A 12,771-nucleotide genomic window follows, 5' to 3' on the forward strand; every position below is an offset into this window, starting at 1 on the left:
CCATACATAGGTATACTATTTTCCCTTAGTCCAATTGAAGAAGAGATTGGGTTATTTGTTTTGTTTTATAAGGACAAAAAGACAATAATAAAATATATAATATTCATAGTTATGGAGAAAGATACCGACGACGATGTGACGACGACGTGCGTTTATGATTTATATTTGACCTGAATTGAATGGAATCCAAAATACCATCAGAAAAGTAATTTTCAAAAATTACATTTTGAATTATTCGTTTGTAAAATTTGATATCTTTGACACTGTATAAACATATTGGTACTGCGGAGTATATGAATTTGTATGCAGTAAAATTAAAAGTTATTTTTGTAGACTGTTGAATTTTTGACATTTTCAAATTATCTGCAAAACTAAGTTTGTTTGCAGGATTTTAAATGATATTTGATTTTTCAAAACAAACCCTTAGTTAATTTTTGAAAATTCTTATCTGAAAACCTTCAAAGCGTTTTTTTTTTAAATTAATGTTAACATTTAAAATTGTTCAGTTTAAGTTTAAAAATATTTATTATATTAATTATTGTAATTGGTCCGATTTGTCGAATTGAAAATTTGACATTTCTCGACGTTTCAAGGTTCTCAGAGTCTAAATGAAAGGTTTTTAGGAAGATGTATGGTCGTGCGTGTGTAGAAAGCTCAAGAACCAGTAGAGATATCGACTTAAAATAAATGTTGTTGTACAGATAATAAGTAAGAAAGATGTAGAAAGGAGTCTCAAAAGAATTGATTGGGTGTTTTTTTTTAATATAGAAATTTAAAAAAAGGTGAACATTTTGGTTAAACCTAAACTTGAAATTTGAATTAAATTTTATATAAAATGTTGTAACGTGATACAAAACAAATTTTTTTTTGAAAAAAAATCCAAGTAACGTTTTTTTTTTTTATAAATCAAAAACACTTAAAAAAAATGTTCTTACCTCGAAAATTGTATGAATAATCAAATATTTTTTCTTAAAAACAATTTTGTGCAACGAAAATTATCGTTTTCAATATCTGGTAAAATTGTGAGCAAAAGCGAATTGACAGTTTTCTTATAAAAAAGAAAAATCTAAAAAAAAATTACTCAAAGTTGGTAAAAATTGCTTTTCGACTAAAAATATCTTTTCAAAAATTTGAGATTATGTCCTCCATCTTATTTTATCTTATAAGAAATAAAGTTTCCAACATTCGTTAAAATTAGGAGAAAAATCGAATTGACAGTTTTCTTACTTACTTACTTAAGGTTGCGGTACAGTCCGGGGTGTCCCTAGATAGCTGTCTTCAGTTTCGCACGCCAAGTTGGTTGAGGGTGGGTGAACCCTGAGTCACTGTCTTCCTCTATACTGCACCGTCCCTCGGAAAGACCTTCCAGGCTGGAGCGTTGATGTCCATCCGCTCTACATGACCTAGCCATCTAAGCCGTTGGAATATAATTCTGTTAACTAGGTCAGATTCGCTGTACAGCCTGTACAGTTCGTCGATATATCTTCTCCTCCGTTCTCCATATGTGCATATGGGTCCAAAAATCTCTCGAAGAATTTTTCTCTCGAAGCATTCTAAGACGCTCTCATCTTTCTTTGACAGGGTCCAGGCCTTAGCGTTATAAATTAGAACCAGGATGATGTGTGTCTTATAGATGGTGATTTTAAATGCTCTAGAGATTGGCTTCTAAGTCCAAAGAAGCAGCGATTTGCATGAGTTAATCTTCGCTTGATTTCAGCGCTGGTGTCGCTGTCTGTGTTTATAGCGGTGCCTAAGTAGACAAAGTCCTTACCTACCTCGAAGTCATAGCTGTCCATGGTGACGTTTAGTCCAAACCCATCTTTTTTGCTTCCGTCGCAATGCTCAGAAACGCTCCACTGACATCACGCTTTGATCTTCCAATTATGTCAATATCATCTGCGTATTCGAGTAATTGGACGGACCTTTGAAAGATTGTGTCTCCAGTGTTGACGGTTGAGTTTTGCACAATTCTTTCCAGAACGATGTTGAAGCAGTAGCATGACAGTGAATCCTAAACCTTGTCTAAAACCTTTTTTGACATCAAATGCATCGGTGAGATCTTTTCCGACGTTGATAGAGCAGCGTGCATTCTCCATCGTCATTCTGCACAAACGGATAAGTTTGACAGGGATGCCAAAACTAGACATTACTCTGTAGAGATTTTCCCTATGGATGGTGTCATAAGCGGCTTAAAAAACGATAAAGAGATGGTGGGCATCAATTTGAAGCTCCAGGGCTTATTCCAAGATCTGCCGTACTGTGAATATTTGGTCGATAGTGGACTTTCCTGGTCTGAAGCCACACTGATAAGGACCAATCAGGTTGTTGACGAATGGCTTCAGACGTTCACATAATACGGCAGAACGGATCCTTAATGCAATGTTAAGGAGACAGATGCCTCTCAAGTTGTCGCAATTTAGAGGATCTCTTTTTTTATTTTTCGGGCAAACTATGCTGAGATTCCACTCATCGGGCATTCGGGCATGCTTTCTTCTGACCATGTTTTCCAGATGAGTTGGTGTATGCTCCCTACCAAGTCGTCGCCTGCTGCTTTAAATAGTTCGGCAGCGTTGTTGTCAGCTCCAGCAGCTTTAATTCGTGTCTTGTACCCTTGGGAGGTTTTTTTTACCTTTTCGTTCACATAAAATTTTGTGCAGAGCCCTTGATAGTTTTCTTACAAAAAATAAAAACCAAACAAAAATTCAAGAAAAGTAAATAAAAATTGATTTTTGACTGAAATAACTTTTCAAAACTTTTAGACATTTAAAAATTATTGTTGTCAACATTCATTTAAATTTTGAGAAAAATCGCATTACCAGTTTTTTTTACAAAAAATTAAAAACCTAAAAAAAAATTAACAAAAGTTAGTAAAAATTGATTTTTTGTTTACTTACTTACTTAAGGTGGCGCTACAGTCGTGTGTGAACTAGGGCCTCACCCAACAAACTTCTCCATCTAGCTCGGTCCCTAGCTAGATGTCTCCAGTTTCGGGCTCCAAGTTGGGTGAGGTAACCTTATACTTGTGCGCACCACTTGATCCGCGGTCTTCCTCTACTGCGCTGTCCTGTGGGTGCGGATTCGAAGACTTTCCGGGCCGGAGCATTGGTTTCCATGCGCTCTACGTGACCCAGCCATCTTAGTCGTTGGACTTTACTCTTCTGGCTAAGTCTACGTCGCTGTACAGCCCGTACAGTTCGTCGTTCCATCTTCTCCTCCACTCCCCTTCGATGCATACGGGACCGTAGATCACACGAAGATCTTTTCTCTCGAAGCGACCCAAGGTGCTTTCATTCTTGACTACCTCAAAGTTACGTCTGTTGATTGTGACGTTTTGACCAAAACCTCGGTGTTGTATGTCCTTTCTAGACGACAGCATGTACTTTGTTTTGCCCTCATTAACCGTTAAACCCATTTTTACCGTCTCTGCCTCAACACTCACAAAAACCCCATTGACATCACGCTGAGTTCTTCCGATTATGTCAACACTGAACCAAAAAGGTACGTAAATATAATTAAAAAGTTCGTTGAGACAATGAATATAGTGATGGAATTTGTCCAATAAACACATTAATTGTGTCAGTGAATTATCGTTTATTATTCTCCATTTCCGGCTTAAAATTTTACAAACAATTTAAAATTTTCGTTTATTACCACAATAAACTGAGTTTATTGATTTTAATAAATCCATTAATAAAAATAAATAACCGTTTATATTTCCATTTATAATATTAATTAACCCGTTTATAGCCTTAATGAACAGAGTTTATTAATTTTAATAAATGCGTTTATAAATATATACAACCGTTAATTATTTCCGTTTAGAGTATTAATAAACCAGTTTATAGCCTTAATTAACACAGTTTATTAATTTTAATAAATGCGTTTATAAATATAAACAACCGTTTATTATTTCCGTTTATAATAATAATAAACCTGTTTATAACCCCAATTAACAGAATTTATTAATTTTAATAAATGCGTTCATAAATATAAACAACCGTTTATTATTTCAGTTTATAATATTAATAAACTCGTTTATTGCCTTTATGAACAAAGTTTATTGATTTTAATAAACGCTTTTATTAATATAAATAATTTATTTATTAAACCTGTTTATAATATTAACAAATAAGTTTATAACCGCAATAAACAAAATTTATTGATTTCAATAAATTTGTTTATTGCGTTTATTAAACCCATTTGTTAAATTCACAAACAGGATTATTAAAATAAATCCTTTTTTCAGGAGGATTTACATGACTGCAAAAGCTTATTACTTTTGCCATACTTTTACCATTTATCGTCAAAAGCGTATTTTTTGACAAAACATAGTAAAGTAATGACAAAAATGATGAAACTTTTTCAGTCATGTAAGTCCAGCAAATATTGATCTAAAACGTATAAAAGAAAACATTCATATTAATATTTTTAAAAAAAAGTTTCCAACTTCCAGTTACAAACCTGTTTACAGCGCCAATGAGTCACTTCATCCTGGACCTCACTATCGAAATCTATGCTGAAAATTATAAAAATTCTGAAAATAAAGAATTTCGAACTAATAAAAAAGATCTAGTTAATTTAATTTTACAATTTTTATTTATTGCAATTAAGTTCATTTATTATCAAGTAAATCAAGCACCGACCCAAACAAACAAATTCTGTGAGTCCTTGATGGTAAATCTCGTGTGCATTTTTTTTTTCCCTCGTTGTCTTTCCTCACAACTTTTTGGAAAGGCACAAAATACCCATGTAGGGCCCAGAGTAAAGCTGCATCTTGACAATCTGAGAAATATAAACAATTTTATTTAAAACATTTTTCATATCATCGATTAATAAAGAAATGAGTTTCTATATTATAATTTAACAAAATTGTTTTGCGAGTATTTGCTAAAGCAACATTAGTCTTGACATACATTTTTTGAAATACTGTGTTTCGATGAAACCCTGAAATGAGGAACAAGCGATTGGGTAATGAAGATTAAAAAGATAAACAAATTTAACAAATATCTATTGCTCTCAAAAAAGCAGTAGGTATTGTTATATCAATAATTCAATACAAATTAAACTACGTATGTACATTAATACTGTATCCGGTATCTAATAAAATTTATTTATTTTATATCTTGCTCAGATAACAATTTACTTTTATACCGTTGTTATCAATGGCGGATCCAGGGGTGGGTGGTCGTAGGGGTCATGACCCCCCTGGGAGATAATTTGATTGCTTTTTCGTATTAATTCCCTTCAATTCAAAACTAATCGTATTGCAATGGATTATATTTTGAATGATTTATTTTTTGTACATGAAAATAACATTTGTATTTTACTTTCTTAAACTTGGTTGCTAAAAGTACTACTTTTGACTAAAGATTGGACCAAGAACATAATATGTATCGAATATAGCCCTATTACAAAAACACAGCACAAACTCTCTAACTTTTGACCAATTGACGATCCAGAAGGGGGGGGCTCATATGAGATATAAAGCTTATACAGTTAACGTTGTATACAGTTAAGTTATATAAGTGCTCAGATCGTGCACCATTTTTAGGTTGTCTATAAACATCTTTACAGAGGCAATCTTTTCCTTACAAACAAAGCAAATCATTATCGCTAAATTAGTCTATTTTTATCTGCTAGCTCTTATTTTAACATAAAATATTTTAGTGATAGTACTTAATTATATAAATTTAATATGCAATATGAATATTGTAGATGTGTAAATACTAGGTAATTAAGTTTAACGAATTATAAACTTTTCAATGTAATTATAGACACTTCGCATGGTAATAATGTTGATACCAATTCAGCTAAAAGTAAGAAAAGAAATGAAGAACAAATTCAAGTAAATTGAAATACTTTTTCGAACAAATTTTTAAATATTATTGTTCAAAATGATTTAAACTTTTGCTGTTTTTTTTAACTACTGAATAAGTTTTAAACTGTCTACTGTCTTCCATCATTAAACATGACAGAAATCAAAAATTTTAGTTGCTAAAAAAATACGAATAACTTACATTTTAAGATAATTTTCTTCTTCAATGTTTTCCCAGTAATGTTTGTATGGATATATAAACCATCAACAGTCGCCAGTTTCTAATAAATACAATCTGTAAATTTGTGAAAGATTTTTTAGTCAGCTTTATCATTAAAATTTTTAACAACTTATGTTAATTTTGGTTTAGGTTTTTATTTTTTGTAAGAAAATTGTCTATTCGATTTTTATTAAAATGTTATAGAATGTTGAAAACAATATTTACTATAAGATAAAATTAGTTTGAAGGCAATACTTCAAAGTTTTGAAAAGATATTTACGTCGAAAAACAATTTTTACCAACTTTTCATAATTTTTGTTTAGGTTTTTATTTTTTGTACAAAAACTGTCAATTCGATTTTTGTCAAAATTTTAAAGCATGTTGGAAACAGTATTTTTTAAAGGATTAAAGTTGTTTTAAGTAAATATCTCAAAGTATTGAAAAGATATTTACGTCGAAAAAAATGTTTACCAACTTTTGCTAATTTTTGTTTAAGTTTTTATTTAAAAAAAATCTCAATTAGATTTTTATAAAAATTTTACCAGATGTTGAAAACGTTAATCTTTGTTGCACAAAATTGTTTTGGTGATGAAATCATTTTTATTCGTAAAATTTTCGAGGTGACAAAATTTTTATTTCACTTTTTTTGATTTATAAAAAAACAGTTGATTGGATTTTTTCCCAAAAATATATGTATGTATGTACTTGTTTGGTATAACGTTAAAATATATAATACACAATTTATTTCAAGTCTCTAGCGTTATTAGTTCGTGAGATATGTAGGAGTTACCAAAATGTTCACCTTTTTTAAACTGCTATGGTAAAAAATCACTCACGCAATTTTCTTGAGAACCCTTTCTGCATCATTCTGCATTATTATCTGTATTTTTAAAATTAATTTGAAGTCGATATCTCTTCTGTTTCTTGAGCTATGGACGACGAAAACGTCGCGAACGTACAAAAGTGTGAAATTTTATGGATATAAATAGATAAATTACTGTGGTACTTAGTTGAAAAAATATTCAAGAAATGAGATGGGAATTAAAAGAAAATTTGTGTAGTTAAACGCCGAGTCGCTCATGTCGGTATGCATTCAACAGATGGAGAAACCATTTTGTTGGTGTTGCGCGTTGCAGAAAGGGGATTCACAATTATAATAATAATAACTAATAATAATATCTAATAATAACAATTAAAAAATAACTCACCTGATTAACTAATATAATTGTTAGATGATGCACTAATATTTTTTTAATATCTTCACTCCACTTTTTTTAATGTTCACTTTAACTATAAACCACTTTTTCGTGTGGGCTTCTTTTTGTAAATGATTTGTATTCTATTGGTTGTTGCTCGTTGAAATTCGGCGGCACTTTATTTGTTCGTTCAGTTCGGCAAAAAAACTTCTTACATTGAAAGTATTGTTAAGCTCCGTTTATACTGCCAATTTTCAAAGAAATTTTCATATTTTTTAGCTAGGAATTTTATAATTAATTAATGGTTTATTAAAATTAATAAACATGATGTTTATTTATATAGACGGGTTTATAAACGCAATAAACGGTTAATTGATTTGAATTAACATGATGTTTCTTATTTATACTCCGTTATGTTTATCAGACGCTTCGTTCAATTTGTAAACAACCGCCAGGAAAATTAATAAACTGTTTATTACCATAGTAGTAATTGGGTTAGTTAAAATCAATGAATATGGTATTTAATTATTCTATAATATATTGCCGACTTATACCACGTGTTCACTCGAACAAAAGAAAAAAATAGGAGAAAGGAAAACTTAAATCAACATTTATTTGAAAAAAAAAAATAGGTCATCACATTAGTAAGATTAAAACTAAATATAAAAAGATGGCGATCGATTATACTTTAAAAATGTAAGAAGTTGGTCAATCAAAATCAAAATCTATAGTTATTCTTAGAACATTTAAGATATGAGTATTTTAATAAAAATTAAAATGACTGTCAAGTATATTGGTTTTGTCTTACCTTATTTTTAACAACACTGTACCTACACAAATATTATTATTACTCTTGTTATTATTATTATTATTATCATCATCATCATCATCATCATCATCATTATTATTATTATTATTATTATTATTATTATTATTATTATTATTATTATTATTATTATTATTATTATTATTATTATTATTATTATTATTATTATTATTATTATTATTATTATTATTATTATTATTATTATTATTATTATTATTATTATTTTTATTATTATTATTATTATTATTATTATTATTATTATTATTATTATCATCATCATCATCATCATCATCATCATTATTATTATTATTATTATTATTATTATTATTATTATTATTATTATTATTATTATTATTATTATTATTATTATTATTATTATTATTATTATTATTATTATTATTATTATTATTATTATTATTATTATTATTATTATTATTATTATATTATTATTATTATTATTTTTATTATTATTATTATTATTATTATTATTATTATTATTATTATTATTATTATTATTATTATTATTATTATTATTATTATTATTATTATTATTATTATTATTATTATTATAATTATTGTTATTATTTTTATTATTACTGTTAATATTATTATAACTTGATTGAAATATAAAATAAATACCAGTATTAATAAATAATTAGCGATAGCTGCCAGGAATTCACGCTTGTACACAATAACACAGCAAATACTGCAAAAAACAAATGTTTGTAAATCTGAACGAAATTTTCGTATTCTTTTTTACAATTTAAACACACATTTATATATTTTTGCGAACGAAGTAATCATGAACGTTCGTGCTTGCCAAAAGATGAAACAACCAAAAAACGAATCGTGTAATCAGACACTTATTCGATCACGCAGTCATAGAAGATAAAGCATTATAAAGATTCAAATCCTTCTTACGTTCTGTAAATACTACCGTAGATTCGTTTATTTACAATGGTTAACCTATCTTATTACATTTTCTTTAGAGTGCTGAAATGGCTCAAAGTTTCCTTTGACCCTTTGTGTATATGTTTTAACTTGAAATAAGTTTGGTTTGGCTGGTTAATGTGAGTTGGTAAAGGTAGAAGTTGAAGTTGATATGAGATGTGTGACATTCAACTTTTTTTTTTTATAAAGGTGTGAGTGAGAGAAATGCACTATAGTTGGACATTTCACAAATAAAATTAGTCTCAAAAAATGTTTGCTCTTGTTCTCACACTCTGAGTTCACATTTCTGGGAATCATGTATACTGTAGGTGTGACATATTACGATTTCCATCAATTACATTTTAAATATTGACTATAAGGATTTTTAGGAAAAAGTGTGAACTCTGCATCTGGGTAAAAAATACAATTTTTCGTTAAATTTTAACAAACGATTTATTATTTTTGATAAATTGTTTATTATATATAACAATGGTTAATTAAAAACACAGCCATCTACAACAGACATGGTAGTTACACCCAGCTTACATTACTATTATTTACAAAATAGTAAGAAAGCCCAAAAGATGCCAACGATCGAATATAACAATTATGAATGAAAATACTAATTGAAGGCTTGTGTTTTTGTTTTTTTAATGTCTTTAATTGCAAGTAGAAAACTCTATATTATGATTTAATTAAGCTCTTATGATGCCTTATCATATATTATTAAATGAGTAGTACCCGTGGCATGATGGTTAGTGCGTTGGACTGTCATGCAAAGGGTCTTGGGTTCAATCTCTGCCTGTGCCACCTTAATTTAAAAAAATTAATTTTCGCGGGTACTGCCTCTTGCAAGTAATTGACATTTCCTTCAAGAGTAATTCTTGTCATGAAAAAGTGCTTTCTCAAACTAGCCGTTCGGATTCGGCCCAAAATTGTAGGTCCCTTCCATTCCTGATAACAGTACTCGCACACAGGAATAGTTGAGAGTTGTAAGTCACCAGGTCCTGGTTCACAACGGACTGTTGCGCCACCCAATTTTTTTTAATATTAAATGCAAATGTTTCTTATTAAACTTTAACCTTAAGATCGATTTTATCAAAAAATGGTCTGCTTACATAAAATATAAAAGTACTCAGCCAAAATTATTACCTATAAAGAATTAAAAACAAATTAAAAGACATCAATTATGCTCTTATAGAACGAGTTATAAATATAAATAAAACTCATCACTGAACAATTTACTTATTTTAACTGCAGCGTTTCTGCGATTCACAAGAATTCGTATGAAATGATATGAAGTTAAGCGATATTCCTCATACAATTTCATACAAATAATGTTTTTCGGCATCGTGAAGTTTAGTTCCGCTGAGTTTGAGTGCAGTGTTATCTTTATGATTTGATAATTGATTGATTCAAGGAATTAATTTCATTTTTGGAGGTTGGGATATAATATTTAACAATTTGCCTCTTTATAATGTTGTTCATAGCAACAATAAATGATTCACTATTTTCCAATTACCAAAGTTTATTGTGTCAGTGAATAAGGTTTTACAAAATAATAAATTACTTGAAAAATTTCCAATTCGTCTATTAATAATGTTGTTCATTACAACAATAAACAGTTTATTATTTTTTAATTGCCAAATTTGTATTTGTCAATGAATAAGGTTATAAAAAATAATAAACTATTTGTAAATTAAAGAATTGGTTGTGATATTAGATGAAGGTTGAGATATAATCTTTAACAGTTCACTTTCAAACATTTTGTTTATTGTGGCAATAAACGATCAATTATTTTTGATAACTAAAATGTCTGCGGCAATTAATAGAGTTATTAATTTTAATAAACAGTGATTAGGTGCTTTATTTTTCATTTAATAAACGGCTGTTAATAGTATTAACAAACGATTATCAAACGCTGAATTTTTTTTTAATAAACCGTTCACTCCGACAAGAAAAAGTTTGTTGTGACAATAAATAAGCAGTTAATAAACGCTGTTTTTTATATTAATGCACGTTTGTTTTTTCAGTGAATGTCATCAGCATATGCTAGTTATTGGACAGACTTTTGAAAGATAGTGTTGACGTGTGAGCTCTTTCAAGAACGATGTTAAAAAAATCACATGACAGCGCATCACCTTGTCTAAAACCTTTTTTGACATCGAAAGGTTCTGTTAAATTGTTTCCAACCTTTATGGAGCAGCGTGAATTTTCCATGGTCATCCTGCACAAAACGGACAAGTTTGGCAGGGATGCCAAAACTAGACATGGTTCTATACAGCTCGTCCCTGTAGATGCTGTCATATGCGGCCTTGAAATCAATGAAAAGATGGTGGGTGTCGATTTGGTGTTCTTGAGTTTTTTCCAGGATCTGCCGTAATGTGAATATTTGATAAACTGTGGACTTTCCTGGTCTAAAACCACACTGATAAGGACCTATTAGGTTGTTGACGATGGGCTTTAGACGTTCACATATTACGGCAGAGAAGATTTCATAGGCGATGTTAAGTAGACTGATTCCTCTCTAGTTGGTGCAGTTTAGAGGGTCTCCTTTTTAAGGATCGGGCAAACAATACTGAGGTTCCATTCATCGGGCATGCTTTCTTCCGACTATATCTTACAGATAAGTTGGTGCATGCTCCTAACCAACTTATCTCCAGCTGCTACCGTTAGTTGGATTTTTTTTTCCAAAAATATACCAGTTTCGTATTACGTCATAATATATAATATAAAACTTTATTTAACTCACTAGCGCTATTGGTTCGTTACATATTTTGGGTAAACCATAATTTCCACTTTTTTTGTTAAATTACTATGATAAAATAAAACACCAACGCAATTTTTTTTAAAGAGTAATTTCTGCATCCTTCTGCATAATTATCTATATAACAACATTTCTTTGAAGTCGAAAAAACTTCGGGAAAGTACATACACACGCAGACATCTCCCTAAAAAAAATTTATTTCGACTTTAGGGACCTTGAAACGTCGATAAATTTAAATTTTGTTTTCAAATCGGATCGGGCCGATTACAATAACTTCCTATGAGAAGTTAAAAAAGTTATAAACCTTTAAATTCAATAAAATAACAAGAAATTAGCTATCAACCCTATATGCAGATTTGATTCCTCACAACATTTTGGTTGAACAGTTTGGACCATCTAACCTTGAAAAAATTGAACTCTTATTTCCAAAGTGTAATACCCGCGGCATTAGTTAATGTGTTGGACTGTCATGCGAGAGGTCTTGGGTTCGATCCCTGCCTATGCCACCTAAAGTTTTTTTTCACGGGTTCTGCCTCTTGCGAGGAATTGACAAATTCTCCAAGAGTAATTCTTCTCATAAAAAGGGCTTTCTCAAATTTGCAGTTCGGATTCGGCTTAAGACTGTAGGTCCCTTTCATCCCAAACAACAGTACTCGCACACAGGAATGGTTGAAAGTTGTCAGTCACTAGGCCCTTTCTCAAACGGATTTTTGCGCCACCCAATTTATTTATTTATTTCCAAAGTGATTGCTGTGCATCCCAAAGAACTGTGCAAAAACTCTTACTGGTATATGCTAAGAGTACAACACTTTTGCTTCCCACTTTCTTTGCATATTAAAAGTTCTGTTTAAAGATCTTGGCTAATTCGTTAAGCGCACAACAGAATAGAATTTCCTCTGAAAATCCGCATTTTGGTGTCAAGAAACCTTTGCACACACAGAGAGTAAAAGATCGTACGGTTTTTGAAAATCATACGAGTAGTTTATGCCACATTCGATCTTTGGTGAGCCAAAAATC

The 12,771-nt window shown here is 30.1% G+C and overlaps 1 protein-coding gene and 1 long non-coding RNA gene across 4 annotated transcripts in view; one reads left to right on the forward strand and one right to left on the reverse strand.

Annotated features, from left to right (window-relative positions):
• Window positions 1-12,771, forward strand: part of LOC129951502 (uncharacterized) — a 227,404-nt gene that overhangs the window by 130,365 nt on the left and 84,268 nt on the right. The gene's annotated exons all lie outside the window — the stretch shown is intronic.
• Window positions 4,692-6,966, reverse strand: LOC129951504 (uncharacterized). Of its 2 annotated transcripts, none has more exons than XR_008782191.1 (3): window positions 6,838-6,966; window positions 6,018-6,110; window positions 4,692-4,782 (listed from the first exon to the last, which is right to left on the reverse strand). It is a non-coding gene; the product is annotated as an uncharacterized LOC129951504 (long non-coding RNA). The 2 variants fall into 2 exon arrangements; XR_008782190.1 differs by lacking the exon at window positions 6,838-6,966 and adding an exon at window positions 6,261-6,379.

Source organism: Eupeodes corollae, chromosome 3 (genome assembly GCF_945859685.1).
Source record: "Eupeodes corollae chromosome 3, idEupCoro1.1, whole genome shotgun sequence".
Lineage (NCBI taxonomy): Eukaryota > Metazoa > Arthropoda > Insecta > Diptera > Syrphidae > Eupeodes > Eupeodes corollae.